Source organism: Amblyomma americanum, chromosome 3 (genome assembly GCF_052857255.1).
Source record: "Amblyomma americanum isolate KBUSLIRL-KWMA chromosome 3, ASM5285725v1, whole genome shotgun sequence".
NCBI lineage: Eukaryota > Metazoa > Arthropoda > Arachnida > Ixodida > Ixodidae > Amblyomma > Amblyomma americanum.
In genome coordinates, this window is record NC_135499.1 from 77797565 (window position 1) to 77809695 (window position 12131).

Genomic DNA, 12131 nt, shown 5'->3' on the forward strand with positions numbered 1-12131 from the left:
CGCAGCTGAATTCACTAGATGAGCTGGTGCAGCAACGACGCGATGCTCGCCGTCTAAAGTCAAGCCTTACACACACCACGTGTGCACTCAGGGCATATGCTTCATCGCACTCTACTCTACAGCCACCCCCGCCAGTTCTTCCTTCCTGGCGTTTTGTGCAGCTAAGCGACAACAAGCCTACTGATCTACGTCGGCTATCATCTACCCGCGTGGCATCGTCGTTTCGCGACCGAATTATAGAGCAAGACGCCAATCTGCTGAATGACTCCATCGTTATGTACGTTGACGCAAGCATCCAGGCCTGCGAAAGAACAACAGCAGTGTACTGTCCTTGCAAGCCTGCTCTGAAGAAAACGTCAAGGTTTCGCCTCTCTGATCCTCCTTCCTCCTTCTGTGCAGAGATGCTTCCGGTTCAAGAGGCACTTTGCTCTGTGGCCGCCGTTCCCATGCTACTCAGGGCCCGCATTGTCATTCGCACCGACGCCCTTCACATCACACGCCTACTACGACGAGTCAGTCGCACCCCACAAATCTGCCAAGACATCCATCGTCTAGCGGCACACATCCCGCAACAAATCCGTATTGAGTGGGTCCCGCGTTACCTCCTGAGCGCACAAAGCCGCGCAGATTCTGAGACCCGCCTTTCGGCCCCAACCTCGTCTTTGCCTCGAGTCCTCACTCTGAATGACAGCACCCTCCTTTTAACAAGAAAGGAACACATCCGGCGCCGAACACGTGATCTAATCCCTCCGTGTGTGGTAACCCTCCCCCGTGGTCTTACCCGTGCACAGGAGCTTGCGCGTCGGAGGATAGGGGTTGGGGTTGCCCTAACTCCAGCTGTGATACGCAAGTGGCCGCATTTCAAAGATTTATATCCCCGCCCCTGGTGTCCAGTCTGCAAGAACAGAGACTGTGAGGCGGATATCCACCACCTGTTGTGGGACTGCCCGGCAATGAAGCCGACGAGAATTCGGCACATGGCGGCAGTGGGACTCTCACCGGAGAATCCCGATTCATATATTGCATGTACACAGGGTCCCTATCATCTTTCACTTCTTGATTTAATCAGATCAACTCAACGTTTTCATTTATTTAAGCATCTTACTCATCTTTCAATTCATAATGTTTATTCCCTGAGGCAATAAACACCGCTTCAAAAAAAAAACGTACAGTCAGTTTGCACCATATCAAGATCATTAATTAGGCTGCCATGAGCAGGGTCCCATACAGGTGTTGCATACTCGAGTTTAAATCATATTCGTGTTTTACAAAGCAATAGATTCAAATTCCAAGGAACAATAAAAAAGTTGCGGGGTAAGTAGCCTAGCATGCGATTAGAATTTCTAATTATGTTCTCGTATGAAGAGACCCGTTGTGATTTGAAGTAATATTAATGCCTAGGTATTTATATGACGAGACCGATTCCAAGGAAATGTTAACGCTGTAGTAGTGAGGCTGGGCCGAAGTTCTTATAGATACACGCAAGACTTTGCATTTCTTAAAATTTAGCTGCATCAACCAATTTTTGCACCAGTTCGCTATTGTGCTGAGGTATGACTGAAATAATCTAATGTCGTTAGCGGTGGTTATTTCTATAAAAATGATGCAATCCTAAGCAAATAAGTGAATATGAGAGTTCGCAAGAGAGGAAAGATGATTACTTTAAAGTTGAAACAGTAGGGGTCCAAGAAATGAACCTTGTGGAACCCAGGAAGACACCTCGGTAAAACTGGAGTTATAATCGTTAGCAAAAACAAATTGTGAGCGATTAAATTTAAAACATTCAATCCATTTCAGTAAGTTATAGTCAGTATTCAGTTGTTTTAGATTGTGAAGTACAAGTTTGTGACATACCTTGCCAAAAGCTTTTGAAAAGTCTAGAAATCTACAGTCAGCTATTCATGATAGGTCTGGAAGTCGATACAATGCACGTGTAAACGATATTAACTGTGTTTAGAAAGAGTAAAAGTTTCGAAGAACATGTTGCGCAGTCGTAAAAAAGAAGTTCGATTCGAGGAAATTATCAAGGTTGGTGATTATTATATGTTAACGCAGTTTGCAATAATTGCTACTAATGAATATGGAACGATAATTACTAGGGGATGCTTTGCTGCCGGATTTGTAGACTAAAACCACCTTTCCGATTTTTCAAACAGTAGGAAGTTTTTATTGAAGTGATTGCAGGAAAAGTTCGGTTTTTAATGGAAGCATAATCTGAAGTGCTTTCTAAGAACTTTGGGCTAAAGAAGTCATAACATGGAGCGGAATGAACACTGAATCCATCAGTAAGCTTATCGCCACCAGGAGGAGTAGCAACAGCTATAGGTGGCATGAAACATAGTTGAAGTTGTGATTTGATTGTTTGTTTGTTTATTGGGGTTTAACATCCCAAATTGACTCAAAGGGACGCCGTAGTGAAGGGCTCCGGAAATTTCGACCACCTGGCGTTCTTTGACGTGGACTGACATCGCACAGGACATGGGCCTCTAGAATTTCACCTCCATAGAAATTTCTCCGCCGCGACCGGGATCGAACCCGTGTCTTTCAGTTTAGCAGCCGAGCGCCAAAACCACTGAGCCACCGCGGCGGGTTTGTTGAAGTGGTGAGTTGTAACTAGATGTAGTACATCAGACATGGCTGTAAGTTGACAGTGAACGTGCGTTTTAGAATTAGGGCGCAAAAGTCGGAAGGAATAGGGTCGCCTGATGGGTACGATAAAGCGATGCTATCATCGGTGGAAGGATTAATGACTCGCCAGAATTTTTTCACATTGGTCATTAACATAGAGGGCATAACATGTGAGTGGAAGTGCTTTTTAGCGTCTTTGAGCGCCGAAACATACGCGTTGGAAGCAACCGTATACGAAGCCCAACGCTCACTAGTTGGCGAAAGCTTTGCGATGCAGTAGAGTTGCTTGTTTTTGTTACATAAACGCTTAATGTGATTATTGTACTAGGGAGCGTTTGAGTGGGTTGTAACAGTGCGTTGAGGAATGCATTGTTCAGTGAGTTGGGAGACTTTAGCTGTGACCATGCTCCAGTTAGTTTCAAAACTGCGGTTATCAAAGCTATCCAGGAGAACATCGATGAAAGAAGACAGTTCATTATTTATCGCCTGAAAATTTCATTAGTTGTAGTCAATGTAATTTTTTTCTTTCTATTAATATTCGAAAGGGCTAGGTTGATGCCAAACTGTATAGGCAAGGGGTCGCTGATGCCCTGCAGGCATGTAATAGCTGAGGCTTGTCAGATTGATTTGTCAAAATTAAATCTAGTGTATTCGCCGCGCTGTCTGTTATTCTAGTTGCTCGTGTGTACATTTGCACTAGCGATAATACAGAGCACACATAAAGAATTCGCGTCCTTGAGACGAGAACGGGGATGTTAAACGGGAGTCGGTATTCCAAGTTATGTTCGAAAATACAATAAAGGCCGAGTTTGGGCGAGTTGGTTTACCATGCTGAACGTAAAAGCGCAAAAAACGATGACGTAGAATAAGACACACAACGATTACCTGTTTTTGCAGAAACAAGGAATATGTATAGGGTCCAGCGTTGCTCCTTTGTTAAGTGACCTATTTTTAGCTGAACGGGACAGAAGGCTTTTTGCTTGCCTTGAAGACGTAGGGGTGTTAAAAGTTTTTCGTTTTGTGGATGATTTTTTAATCTTTTTAGACACCACTGCAATCGCCCTCGATGTGAGCGGTAGGAAGCGTTTTAGATCATTTTAAGCATAGCTTATCTCCACTTGTCGTCACGCATGAACTTCCTGAGAACGGTAGCATACGCTTTCTCGACATCAAGTTAACTTTTTTAAAAGACTACACTTGCTGGATTTATCATCCCCGGGATGAAAAAATGCCGTTATCTTTCAGTTCCGCGCATTCAAAGCTCATAAAAAGAAACATAGCTCGTTTAGGGTTTGTCAACTGCATAAAATGTCATGCGAACATGCAATTGAAGCAAGCCTTCGCTTTTCCTGCAATCCAACAAGTTGCAGGAAGTGGGTTATCCGTTGCACGTGCTGGTTTCTGTGGCGGAAGGACTTATCAAAAAGGAAAAATGGGAAGCCAAGTCTCAGGAAGAGCCGGAAAAGACAAAAGTCGATAAGAAATTTGCAGTCATTCCTTATAAACATAAGCTTTCGCACAGTCTTAAAAAAAATTGGCAACAGGGTAAACGTTGGCGTGTTGTTCTCTGCCCCAAATAAGCTGAGTTCACTATGCAAGCTTAGCACATCAGAAAGCCCAGGAAAAACTGGTTGCACGATCAGGCATCAAAAGCCGTTCGCGAGATGCACGAAAGGTGTTGTCTACATAGTGCCATTATCCTGTGGTAAATATTATATAGGACAAATGGGAAGATGCATAAATGAGCGATTGGGTGAGCGTGACTATGTTGTGAACAATAAAAAAGGGGGGCACATGAGCATTCATTGCCTGAAATGCAAAAGCAAAGGAAAAAAAGGAAAACAGGGTTGCCGTCCTCTTTTTCACAAGTGCAAAATCCTTTACGGGAACAAATGTCAAATTACGCGCGAAATTGTTGAGGCGTTGGAGATAGAGCGAGCTGGGGATGACTGTGTAAGTGCTCCGTCAATTCTGCTCACACAAAAAGAGATGTCCTATCTTTGATCATTCAAGTGTGATGCTCGATGACTCATCTATCTTTCACTGCTCTGTAGTAATGCCTTGCAGGCATTATCGAGAGTATAAAAATCTGTTTCTTGCATGCAATAAAGATCAGTTGGAAGTGAGCGCTCGTGTTGTGTGTCTTATTCTACGTCCTTGTTTTTGGCGCTTTTACGTTCAGTATGTTCGAAAAATTGAAATCGCCGAATTAGAACAGTGGGAATGACGGAAAGCGTTTTGCGACAATATTAATAGCATAGTATAGTTCATCTTTAAACCAAGACGACGAGGAAGGTGACTGCAGCATACACCTATTACTACTCTCAGGTGATTAAGAGTGAGCGCCGACCATCCTGTTTCTAGATTAGTTTGGACATGTATACATGATGATGGGATATCATTTGAAATAGCGAGAAGCACTCCGCCGCCTCTATGCGTACCCCGATTACAGCGGAAGAACTGAAAACGATGAGCATCGAAACAGATTTCAGTTTCGCGAACATGCGCAGTGAGCCAAGTTTCTGTTAACGGGGTGATTTTTAACAACAAATATATAACCACAAATGCCCATCAAGGGAAATCTTTTTCCTTAGAGTGTAGCCCAGCTTGTCTGCAGCTCTCTCCGCAGGAATCAGGCAGTGAACCATACCTGTTTTAGCAATTAACCGATGAGAATTTGCTGTGGTGCCATGACTCTAACAGCGGGCGTTCTGTGCAGACTTTTGTTGAAGTCCGTAAAAGGATTAAAAACTAAAGTAAGAGGCCCGGCACTAACAGAAATACCAGACAGCCGTTGAAGAATTTGGCTCAATGGCTGCCAATTACTTCAGTTTCATCACATGCATTGGTTGACAAGTGTAAGCACCTTGTACAATGAATCCACTGTTCGCAATATATGAAATTCATTGACTTTATTGACGACACCAAGGACTCGGTGTACCTCAATGCTGTTCTATCCGTTCCAGGGAGCCGGCTTGCATGGAAGCGGATATTCGCCATTATTAGGCAGCAGGCGCGGCATGCACCGGCACGTTCCAGGAGAGCATGGTGTTCCAACTGGCTGTCCTAGACGACACTAAATAGAAAAATATTGAGACGCGTTATACAAAGTAGAAAGAGTGACCACGTGATCACCTTATATGGACCTCTTCGCTGAGTTAGAACCCTGTTATGTGTTGTTGAGAATTGAATATTTTGATCGGTAAATTAAACTCACTTCCTGACAATTTAGTAGGTGACCTTTTGGTTCATGAAATGATCGCAGAAAGGCTTTTCACATAGTCTCCACCGATGCACTCTCTTACGAAACTGCTACTCCAGAGCAGGATGTGCTCGTCGATGGCACTGATAATAATGGCAGCCGTAATAAAAGAGGAAACTTCGAAAATGATTTCTTGGAGTCTATTCGTTATTTATAGCTATGCAAATAATTTATTCCGCGCCTTACATCTGTGGTGCAACCGGCTTCGCTGCCATCGAGCTGTGAGCTAGTGCAAGCGCGGCATTATGTTTCCTGAAGACGCGATGGTTTTTCGTGAGTTGTACAGCGCAGGCATCTAATCATAGGCAGCCGTAGTCAATACAAAATTGGGCTCGTAAGAGACGAGACCCCATCTCGCTTTCCCGGACGTCTAGCAGACGTATCCTTCGGACTGTATGTTCGGAAAGAGTATCCGCTGAATTATATGCAGGCGCGACATGTGTATCTGTTTTTTGAAGTGGAGCCCTTGGGCACCCGTTCCCGTGCTGAGCAGCGTGCCTTGCCGTCGTTGGCGCAATCGAGCGCGGAACGCGCGGGATGATGAAAGACGGCGATAGCGAAGAGAGCGCGAGGAGGAACACGGAGGGCCGCCTCCTATGAGTCCTATCAGCTCTACGTGTTCCGTCTGCGGTGGCCTGCGGTTGAAACACCACAGCAGCTACGCTCAAAAATCGCCTTCACGAGAAGCATCGATCAATTTTTAAAGCAAAAGCAGTACTTAACACGGTCTCAACTAAGAATGTTGTGTGAAGCCTCGGATTAGTTCGGATTAGTTCAGTAAGCTCGAGTTAGTTCGGAGTAGCGTCGCGCAAGCTGCAGGCGATGGGTGGAAGCTCTGGTAAGTTCGGAGGAGTTTTGTGCCAGCTGTAGCAAACTGGATGTCGTGTTGTGTTAGGTTTATTGGCGCATAAGCAACTAAGGGTACCACGCGCCAAGCTCAAGGTACAAGAAATTGTTTTCTGTAGATTTGAACAAAGGTATAAAAATATGGCAGTGTAGAAAGCCGAAGTCGTGTTGAAATCTGGGTCAGTTGGTACATGTTCAGGAGTAAAACTAGTCATAAGACGGGACACAGCGAAGAGACGAGGCACACACACGACGACTGGACTAGCAACTGTGCTTGTTAGAAGAAAACAGACTCCCAGGAAAAGTGGCAAAGTTTTCCAGCTCAGTTAACAACAATCTACATCAAAAGATAAGCTGTAATCTAACGCTGTTGCGAAAGGAAGCTAAGTTCCTTCTGCAAGAAGTAGATAGAAGGACTGCTGATACAATCATCCCCTTGAATACTATTGAGGAGCGCTTCGAGGATTTCGCGCTCAACTTTTCCCTTGCCTCTGCCGACAATACTAACGTTGAAAAATAGCGGGTAGCAACCGCATTCCCGGCAATGTCGAGGCAAGTCAGCGCCGTCAATAGGGGACAGAGAGTTGTGGTGTTCTCTTAGTCTGTCATTAATACATTGGCCTGTTTGTCCAGTGTACACTTTCTCGCAGGTCAACGGAAGTTTGTAAACAACACCTGTGGCGCAGTTGACGTAGCGGTTTTCATGTTGCGTCGAACAAACCGGCCGATAAGTCCTGCCACGTGCAACACGTGAGCACAGGCGTGAAAGCTTGCAGGGAGCTGAAAACACAACATTGACTCCCTGCTTTCCGGCGACCTTTGTGATGGTGTGCGCGACTTTATGCACATAAGGCATGACTTCAAAATTTCTCTTTTTTACTATCTTTGGGTAAACCCTTTTGACGTCTCGAACCTTTATCTTTTGCAGGAGCGTTTCGGCCACTGCCCTCAAAAGTTCGTTTGGAAAACCGGCCGCCTCCAAACGTTCATACTGGTTATCGAAGCTAGTCTTCATGCTGCGGTGGCAACTCTTTTGCAGTGCATTACGGAACCAGTTAGTAGCAATCCCCCTCTTGACAATCTTGGAATCAGCTGACGAGTACGGTGATAAGGACTTCTTAGTTCTAGGCATGAAGCACCAGCAAACATGGCCATCGTCACGAAATGTTAATTGAAGTTCTAAAAATATAATCGAGTGGTTAGCGGGTAGTTCATATGTAAAACTGAGGGCACTCGAGTAAGCTTTAAAAGCTGTCAAAATCTGGTTCACAACCACATGCAATGAGTCACTGGGTGAAAAATTGAAAAGAATCAGGAAATCATCAACATATCTAAAAATTCTGCACACATGTTTGTCAAAAAAACGCCTCAAAACGTGTTGTCAAACTTTGCTAAAAATATATGGCACAGTACTGGTGCTACGCTTGCCCCAAAACAGATTCCTTTTTTCTGGACGTACATGCCATCCTTAAAAACAACAACTGTGGAAGAAAGATAAATCGTTAATAGCTCAAGGAACGTATCCACAGAAACGCCACAAGCATTTTGAAAGGCGACTTGACCCTGCTGTTCAATCAGCTCACGCACCGCAACAAATAGATCACCATGGGGGATGCTGTAAAACAAGTCCTCAATGTCAATGAAAAACGCACTGTTGGCTCCAGGGATGCCTTTGTCCAGAACTTCAATCACTGCAGCCGCGCTCGCAACACAGTAAGGGTCCTGAACAGTGATGTACTGTAGATGTCTCTGCAAATACTGGCCCACTAACTTCTGCCACGTGCCTGCCTCTGTCACAATGGCTCTCAAAGGGCAGTCAGCCTTGTGCGTTTTTGCAGAGAAAAACACGCGGAGGCGATTGCCTTTGCAATTCTTCACCCTTTGAGACAGGCTGTCCAGGTTGTTGGTCAACAGAAGTCTCACAGCTGCGGACTTCAATTTCGAGAAGTTGCGCTTCGCAGGCTGGAAGTTCCTGTCAATGGCCGCCAAGGCCTTCTCACCAAACGCGCCCGTGGGAAGCACCACAAAACCGCCTTCTTTATCCGCCTGAAGAAGTGTCAACTCGTTTTCTGTGAAGTAGTCCACAACTCTTAAAACGTTATTTTGTTCTGCCTAGTATTGAGAGCAAAACATGATTCACAAATGGGTAATATTAATAGTTTCAAAAGAGGCTGGGTAACCTCATCAGCTGTCCTTGGCTGGGCAAGAACTGGAGTCCCCCAACTAATCAAAATAAGAAAAAACCTCAGCCCTTTCCTCAGGAATGAGAAAGTGGCTGAGGTGCATCAGTATAAGCATTGGATCATGTTTTACATCAATTTAAGAACAGCAAGTTTTGTTAAAAATTTAACAACGCAGGACATGTCCACAATTGCATTTTCACCTAAGATCAGTGATGGGTGAAAAGGAACGCATTGGTTATAAAACGGAGAAAAGAACTTTTACACAAGCTTCTCCAGTTTAGAACATGAAATTAAAATGTGACTCACTGTAACTTCATCTCCACACGTAAAAACTGGTTTATCTTCTTTTGCTAGCAGAAAGTTTTGTGTAATGGTGCGTGTGGCCAATACGAAGAGGGCAGATAATGACTTCCTTGAAACAATCTGGTGCACACATGATTTACATTCATCTAGAACTGCTTTTATTAAGTGTAGCTCGTTATTTACTTCAATTTTTCCTTGCATTACAATTTAGTGATTTCGTGCAATCTTTATGGGGCATATTTACATTCATTATTTGCTTGCCACAATCTTGAGCAGCGCACAAATCTGCTCTTTCGTTCCCTTTAATGCCGACATGACTTGATACCCATCAGAGTCTTATGTTTTTTCCTTCAGATATGGCTGTTGTAATGTTGTCTATGAGGTCGCCAAGCAGCAGAATTATTGCATTTCTAGAATGAAGGGCTTTGAGCACACTTAGCGAGTCTGCGTAAATAAAACTGTTGGCGAGATTCTCATTCACTATTTTTTCTATGGGTACACAGACAGCGTAACATTCCGCAGTGAAGATTTCGGAAGCATACTGTAGAAGACTTACTGTTTGATTCCAGTTCCCCTGTACTACTGCGCTTGCAACGTAAGCAACTGTTTTTAACCCATCTATATACCAGCTGTGAAATTACTCTACATTTACTCAAATGTGAGGTCTTGTTCTATTATATGTTCTTACGGAAATTGTTTTTTACGGAAGGGTGTAAGAGTGAAATCACAGATTTCGGGAAAATTGTACCATGGCGGAAGTGGACCTCTCCTTCGAGCAAAGCATGACACTGTGTATAGTGTTCCAAATTTATGTCACACCTCTTAAAATCGCAAGAGCAGTGGACGGGCAGCTTGCGGCTAATTGTTCAACAGTACTCTATATAGAAACTCTGCAGCGATGGGGTAACAAATATGTTTGTGCAGTGAACGCATTTTTAGAATGTGCGAGAATGTGAGCACGGCTCTTCTGTCTTTAAGTGACGGTTCGTTGGTATCAACATAAAGGCTGTTTATAGGTGACGTTCTGTAACCACTAGCTGAAAGGCATAAACCTAAATTGTGCACTGGATCGAGTCGTTTCAAGTACGATGGCCTTGTTGAACCATACACTATTGTGCCATAGTCTAAGCAGGATTGTAACACAGAGCGGTTAATTTTTAGAAGGCTTGCCCTGTCAGAACCTCATTGTTTTTGTGACAGGACTTTGAGTATGCTCAGTGATGGGAAGTGCTCTTTTTTTAGTCATTAATATGAGTCAGGAAAGTGAGATTTTTGTCAAATGTTATACATAAAAATTTGTGTTTATTTAATACGGGTAACTCGGTTTCTTTCAGATGTAAGGTCGGATCTGCCTGTAATCCTCGTTTGAATGAGAAAATAATGGCTACTGTTTTTTGTACAGAAAATCGGCAGCTATTTCTGTCTGTCCATGATGCCAGTTTGTTTATTGTTAATTGTGTTTGTCTTTCGCATGTTGATATGTTGGAGAATGTGCAAGCTATCTGGACATCGTCAACATAAAGTGAATGCATAATTGACATCGGTATTATTTTGCTAAGAGAATTCATTTTTACAATAAAGACAATTGTGCTTAAAATACTCCCTTGAGGTACTCCATTTTCTTGAACAAATTTCCTTTAAAGGGTTGAGCCTAGGCACACATTAAATGAACGGTTAGACAAAAAGTCTTTAAGGGAGTTAAGCATTCTGCCACGGATGCCGAGCTTAGCTAAATCCCGAAGAATCCGGAACCTCCAGGTTGCATCATTTGCTTTTTCTAAATCGAACAAAACTGCGAACTATAACTGCTAGGAGAAGTTGGGGGTTTACTAGGTGTAAGAAAAGGTATAATAATCGCTTTTTTGCAGGGCTCAGGTATTTTCCCTGATATCCAAACTGTGTTAAAGAATCTCAAAAGTGCTTCTACGGCAGGCTTAAAAATGTGTGCGAGCATTTTATAGTGTATTTGGTCGGGTCCAGGGGCAATTTTTTTCGTCAGACACTACTCTACTTATTTCTTGAAGAGTAATTAAATTGTTGTATTGTTCATTTCCACCCCCGTTATCGAAGTCTGTTTTCGGTTATATTTTTGTGTTTTATAACTGATCGCGTATATTGTGATGAACTGGAAACCGCAGCGAAGTATTCATCAAAAATGTCTGTCTGTTCTCTTATGCTTGTTTCTGTGCCAGGTGTTGTCAGAAGAGGAATTGTGAACGGTGAGAAGTTGCCGTTAATTTTTCGAACCTGCTCCCACATTTTTTCAGATGTGATTGTACTCTTTATAGAAGAAACATAACTCTACCAGGAAGCTTTCTCAGCAATACGAGGGACATACGGAGCTCTAAATTAGCTCTTGCCTTTTTTAAAACTTACGAGATTCTCCTGTGTCGGATACCTGCGAAATTTGCCCCAAGCTCCATTTTGTACTTTCTTTGCTGCCTTACAGTCTTCTGTCCACGACACTTCGTGGTTTTGTCTGACCACTCCAGAAGACTGCGGTATAGCTAACTCTGCTGCAGTTAAGATACAATTGAACTTTTCGTTTATCCCGTAGATGCTGAAATTTTATAAAACCTATATGTTGTATAGCGGCTTTTGCTCTAAAAAGTTGCCAGTCTGCTAGATGCAGCTTGCAGCGTTGCGGTTTTGTTGATACTATTTTCGGTGGAGTTGCTAAAGTGATCAATATATGGAGGTGATCGGTACCATATGGGTTGTCAATGACATCCCATTTAAAATCATTAAAAACAGATGGTGAAGTAAACGACAAATCTAAACAGGTCAATTTCTCCGAAGTAGGTGAGCAGTATGTGGCCTTTTTTTCGTATTTAAAAGGCAGGCATTATTTGTGAGGATAAAATCTTCAATTATTTGGCCCCTAGAGTCACAGCGCTCGCTTCCCCGAA

General features: G+C 43.4%; 1 long non-coding RNA gene across 1 annotated transcript in view; it reads right to left on the reverse strand.

Annotated features, from left to right (window-relative positions):
- Positions 1-5573: 5573 nt before the first annotated feature.
- Positions 5574-12131, reverse strand: part of LOC144123084 (uncharacterized) — a 42872-nt gene continuing 36314 nt past the window's right edge. The window contains exon 3 of the long non-coding RNA XR_013313000.1: positions 5574-5704. This is a non-coding gene — a long non-coding RNA (uncharacterized LOC144123084). The remainder of the gene's footprint in view (positions 5705-12131) is intronic.